The following is a 6,372-nucleotide window of genomic DNA, read 5'->3' as shown; positions in this document are numbered from 1 at the left end:
AGGGACACTTATCAAGTTCCTCCTGATGTTGCCCTCATAGTGTGCCTGAAGCCTATTGGTTGGCCACCCAAGCGTCCAATGATAATTTAGGAGATTTAATTAATTGTTTGCATTTATCAAGTCCTCTTTCTCAAAGGGGAAAGGGGAAAACTTGTCCCAGGACTACCCTTGTTGCTTGTAATGCCTCCTGTTTGTGATTGGCTAGGCATGGAGGGGTCCAATGAGCTTCAAGAACGAGCTACAAGGGGGGTCCACGAAAGTAATCTAGTGGGTTGCTTGAGGGGCATATTCTCCCACACACACTCTCATTGTGCATTGTGCAAAGTGCAAGAGCTCCCTCTCCTTCTCCAAGCAAGTAGAGGTTGAGAGTCTACACCAACACTCTTGGCTATGGAGTGCAAATCCAACCAAGATCCATGCGTGTTTGAGGTCTTGGCACTGAGGCTTGGGATAGTTAATGATTTCCTCAAAGTTTATGTTATGCTCATGATGCATGAAGATTTCAATCTTCATTGCATCACTAGGTCACACGGACACAAAGATTGTATTGTAACAAGTCTCTCTTGATGGGATAAATCATAATACAAATGCCTACTGGAGGGGGGACCGCCGGCTCCACATATATCCGATCCTCAACTGTTGTCATGTTCTCTAAATTCTTCTCTTGCAAAAGTATTGTTCATGCCAAGTTAACTAAATGTTATGTTTATGTTGATACCATCAATTATGTTCACCCGCTATGCTCACAAAATAATTTCTCCAAAGTACTCTCTTTAATTTTCTCTATTCTCAAGTTAATAGGCCAATTCCATTACATTGGTATCATAGCATTTGGTTTCTCTTTTCTTGCTTAAGAAGAGATGTCCTTAAGTAGCCTATAAATGGTTGATGTTGTTAATTATATTAGGGTAAGTGGAACTGGGATCTATTATCGGTTTTGTTGAGCCCATTATGTGGGATATGGTGCAGACCTTGGGATCTTGGACTTAAATAATGGAGTCTTTTTAGACTTGCCTATGGATTTACCATTATTGAGCCAGAAAAAGGAGCTAGCCCTAGACAAATCTGCTATGTTAGACCTACTCCACTACTCTCTATAATTAACCACTTTGAGCCGTGGGTGTAGATACTTAAGAGCCAATTTTCAAAGGTAAGAGAAGTGCACTAATGTTTTGAATCGCCAAAGCATACACTAAGTACGTACATAAATTTTGTTACCATGGATGACAATAACCAAGAGAGTAGAATGAACATTGGTAGATTTTATTTTGCACATGAAGATGCTAATGATGATACCCCCATGTTTGCCAATTATCTTGCTACTAGGTTGCAGCAAGATATGGGAAACTCGGTTTTGCAAGCCAAAGTTACACAAGAACTTCGCGCTTATGGGATTTCCCTTCCTCTCCAAGAGGAGAGAGAACTTTGGAGGCCTCTTGAAAAGACCCCCAAAAGAAGACTCTCTCCCATATGAGAGGAGGAATCCAAAGAGCAAGAAAGCAATGAAACATTAAGTTCCTCTGAAGATGTGGGTCCAAGAAGACGGCGGTCTAGACGATCGCCCACTCCTTCCAAGAGGAAAAGATCAACACAGTCCTTCTCCTCGTCAATCCAAATTGGAAGAGAGGAAACAAAGGAATAAAAGGGCTAGAAAGAGGTCACCCTCTTCTCCTTCTTCTTCACCTTCCTCTTCTTCCGATGAAAGATATGGCTATTCTCCTAGAGAATACAAGAGGGGAGGACATTGCAAATCATACCCTGCATGGTGAAGGTCACAAAAGATAATGAAGTTCAAGGAGGGAGGAAAGAGTATCTCTTTTCTCACCTATGATGGCACCTTTGGTGCTACAGACAAAGTGTTGGCCTTCATCTAGCAATTTGATGTGGCCTTTGGAGACGAGGGCTTCACAGAGTCCTCCAAGCTACACCATGTACCTATGCACTTCCAAAAATCAGCTCCTCAATGGTGGGCTAGCCTTCGTGGCAACGAAGAAGCCCCAAAGACATGGAAAACTCTACAAGTTTCCATCATGAATCAATTCCTTGCAAGCGATGCAAAGGATAAAGTGCTTACCGAATGGCACAGATTGAAGCTTCTCTGTGATGAGTCTATCCACAAGTATGTAGACAAGTTTTGGGATTTACATCTCAAGGCTACTGTCTTTCAAAAGATCAAATTTTTTGAGAAAAAGGAGCAATTTTTTTGCAGGATTACCTGAAGAGATGGCCAAATACATAACTCTCAATGGCCTGGTTCTATCACCGAAGTAATTCACACATCAATTTCCATCAAGGGGCTGGACGGAATGTCAAGCCCATGGAAAACAAAGACAAAAGGGATGCAAAGGGGAAAACCAATGCTCAAAATTCTTTCCAAGGCACTTCCAACAACAACAACAACAATCAGTCCAAGGAGAAGGGAGTTTACAAAGGCAAAAACGAACTCTCTCCTGAAGAACTTGAAGCTTTTTGCAAGGACCATAAGTGTTTCAAGTGTGGGGAGCAGCAACATGGCTATCGTTATTGCCCCCAAAGAACAATGCTCATAATGAGACTCCTAGGGCTTCCACCATCAAAGCTCCAAAAGAGGATGTTCATCGCAAAGGATCATCACTTTCCTATGCTTGGGGAAAGTAAGAGAGCATCATGCCTTCATCTTGTTTGACTCTGCTCTACTCACAACTTCATATCAACGGAGTTGGCCACCAAGTTGGGCATTCAAGCTTTCAAGGTGGGAGATATGATAATAGTTGACACAGCTTTCAAGAGACAACAAGCCTCCATTACTCTCTTTATTGGTAATTTGAGGCTTCATATCCAAAGCTACGTCGACAAAGAAAACTTTTTCATCTCTCCTCTCACATATGAGAATGCTATCCTAGGGGCACCATGGTTTGATTGCATGGATACCAATATGAAGTTCCCTAAAAGGAGAATCTACTTAACCTACAGGAGAAAGAACATGTATGTAGATGCTAGTGAACATGGTTGCACTATTCCACTTATAAATCCTTCTGCTTTTGATAAATCAATGAAGAGCTCAGTTTCTGTGTACATGATTTTTGTCAAAGAGTCTCTAAAAGATCCTAATGTTTCATCAAATGTAAATGGTAGGAATCAAGAAGAGTTAGACTTGTCTAATTTTCTAAAAGGATTCCAAGATGTGTTCATCGATGATATGCCTATGTACTTACCTCCAAAAAGAGGGGATGATGACCATTGCATTGAGATCCTTCCAGGAAGCTCACCGCCTCACAAGCCTCCTTATTGAGTCTCTCAAGCTCAACACGATGAGATCATGAGGCAAGTACAAGAATTGGTAGACAAAGGGATGGTGAGGCCTAGTTCCTCTTCCTTTTGTTCTCCAGTCCTTTTAGCGCAAAAGAAAGATGGTACATACCATATGTGTGTGGACTATCGAGCACTAAACCATATCACTATCAAAACAGATTTCCCCTGCCTCAGGTAGAAGATCTATTTGATAAGATACAAGTCTCTACCTACATCAATAGTATTGACCTTAAAAGTGGCTATCATCGAATAAAGATAGTGGATGAAGATATCGTAAAGACCGCGTTCTGCACAACGTTTGGTCTTTATGAATATCTAGTCATGCCTTTTGGCTTGACTAATGCACTAGCCACATTCAATCAACTGATGGAGAAATTTTATTCACTCGAGAGTTATTTGATGATATCATTTACTCCAAGTCTTTAGAGGAACATAAGCAAAATCTCCAAGTGATTTTTCAAGCATTGAGGGAGAACAAGCTTTTTCTCAACCAAAAGAAAAGAAAATTTTTCCTTCAAGAGATTCAATACCTAGGTCATATTATCTCTCAAGATGGTATCTGTATGGATCCATCAAAGTTGCTTCATAGCAAAATTCTCTCAAATAGAAGGACCACTACACGACTTAACTAAGAAGAACGTTAGGTATGTATGGACTGCTAAGGAGCAAAATGTTTTTGATAAGCTCAAGGAGAAGCCTACCTCCCAGCCAGCCCTCATGATTCCGAATCTCTCAAAGTCATTTGAGGTCCAATGTGATGCTTGTGGTGATTGACTTGGAGCAGTTTTGCTTCAAGAAGGGCATGTCATAGCATATGAGAGCCGATGGCTCAATACTGATGAACAAGTCTTGGGAAATTATAAAAAAGAGCTTTTAGTTGTTCTACATGCCCTAGACACATGGAAGCACTCTTTATTGGGGACTCCATTTATTCTACAAACCGACCACAAAAGTCTCAAGTATTTCATGACACGCAAACCAAGCTTTCCGACAAACAAATGAGGTGGGATAATTTTCTTTTGCAATATAGTTTCCATATTGGTCACATTGTTGGTAAACACAATCAAGTGGCCGATGCACTTTCATGACGACCAAAAGTTAATGCGGTGTCTATAGCTACTCACAATGATCTATCTTCGATGATAGATGAGTATGCTACTGACCCTGACTTTAGACACATAATGTTAGCCCTTGCTTTGGGGAAGAAAGAGGAACCACTCACCTTACAGGATGGTTATCTTGTCCACGGAAATAGGCTACGTGATACCCATTCCCTTCATGAGAAAGTTATGTATGAATCCCGTTCTCCTCCTTATGCTATGGAGTGCAAATCCAACCAAGATCCATGCTTCAATTCTTAAGCTTGCCATCTTCTCCATATTCATTACTGTGCTATTATGTATGCTAGAAAGAAGAGTGATGAAAAGTGAGGAACTAATTCTTTCTCCTATGAAATGTTTCTTCTTCCTCTTACCTACCCTCATTCCCTGCTAGCTCTCTCCATCTTTGAAGGTGTTTGAGGTCTTGGGATTGGGGCTTGGGATAGTTAATGCTTTCCTCAAAGTTTATGCTATGCTCATGATGCATGAATCTTTTCATCTTCATTGAATCACCTAGGTCACAAGGAACATAAAGATTGTATTGTAACAAATCTCTCTTGATGGGAGAAATCATAATACAAAGGCCTATTGGAGGAGGGACCTGCTTCACATAAATCCAATCCTCAATTGTTGTCATGTTCTCTAAATTCTCTCTCTTGCAAAAGTATTGTTCATGCCAAGTTAGCTAAATGCTATGTTTATGTTGCTACCATCAATTATGTTCACCCGCTATGCTCACAAAGTAATTTCTCAAAAGTACTCTCTTTAATTTCCGCTACTCTCAAGTTAATAGGCCAATTCCATTACATGTAAATCCATTGGTTCCACTCCACAAAGATACACCATTGGCAATGAGAATACCCATGCTATTACACATGTGTAAAAGTAACTTTCCATAGTGATCCCAATATTTCTCATCCATTGAAGTACAATCATACAAATGAACTTCCTCCAACTCCCTTGAAATGTATGGCATATCAAATTATTGAGTATCATGTTGCATTGTTTTTGTGCGTGCATTCATATCCCCAAATACAATGATATCACCTTCGCCTTTGAAATAAGCAATGTCCTCTTCTAAATTAAAAAATGGATGATCTCTATCCATGCAAACATAAATGGGGAATTGTGATGAGGAATATAGCAACCAACTACAAAAATGGGTGCTCTTTTTTGTGTCAATTTTCAGCCATACATAACATTTGTACTTGTCATCTTTCACAATTGATAAAAATATTCCAATCCTTTCTTAACCATACATGCTACCCCTCCTTGACATCTTTGTTGCTTGAGATTCTTTGACCACATCAATGAATGTACATTGTAATTCTCCAAGCCGTTAATCCTTTGTGTTTCATGCTCCCAAGTTTCAACAAGAAGTACAACATTGAATTTGCTTTCTAGTTTACCAATGCCAACCCCCGCATTCCATGGGTATCCATTACAATTACAAAAGCATATTTTCAATTGTAACTTGGTCTCATAGGTCACACATCCCTATTTGCTCGAGGGACTTGCCATTCTTTGGCACATTTCTTAGTGACAGATCTCCTTGCTTTTCCTCATATGCCTTGCAACACATATTTTGTTTCTTAATAGCATGATCTTCACATACAAAACTATTATCAAGGATAATCTTTTGTTTGGTCTCATCCGGCATGGTGCATACAATTGGTCATTCTCCCAAGCGAGGAGCTCCTTGCTTACCCACTCTATGTGCTCCAAAGACCATAACTCCGGAGATGCCAAAGTGGGTTTTGAAGAAATCTTGGATAACAATGGCAAGAGAAGGAGGTGTCTCTACCTTCTCTTCAAGAATTCACAAATAACAATGTTCTTGGAATGTTGCTCCTGTTCCTTCAACTCTTCCACATCCACATTCTCAACATTGGTTGTTTGAACCATAGCTTGTATGAGTGAGGAATTAGGAACCACATTGTTACCACATACATCAGCCTAAGACTTGCTTGTGCATATATTT

This window comes from Adiantum capillus-veneris, chromosome 14 (genome assembly GCF_014529385.1).
Source record: "Adiantum capillus-veneris isolate H3 chromosome 14, ASM1452938v2, whole genome shotgun sequence".
Lineage (NCBI taxonomy): Eukaryota > Viridiplantae > Streptophyta > Polypodiopsida > Polypodiales > Pteridaceae > Adiantum > Adiantum capillus-veneris.
The sequence above is the reverse complement of the archived record's forward strand: the minus strand, read 5'-3'. Positions refer to the sequence as shown.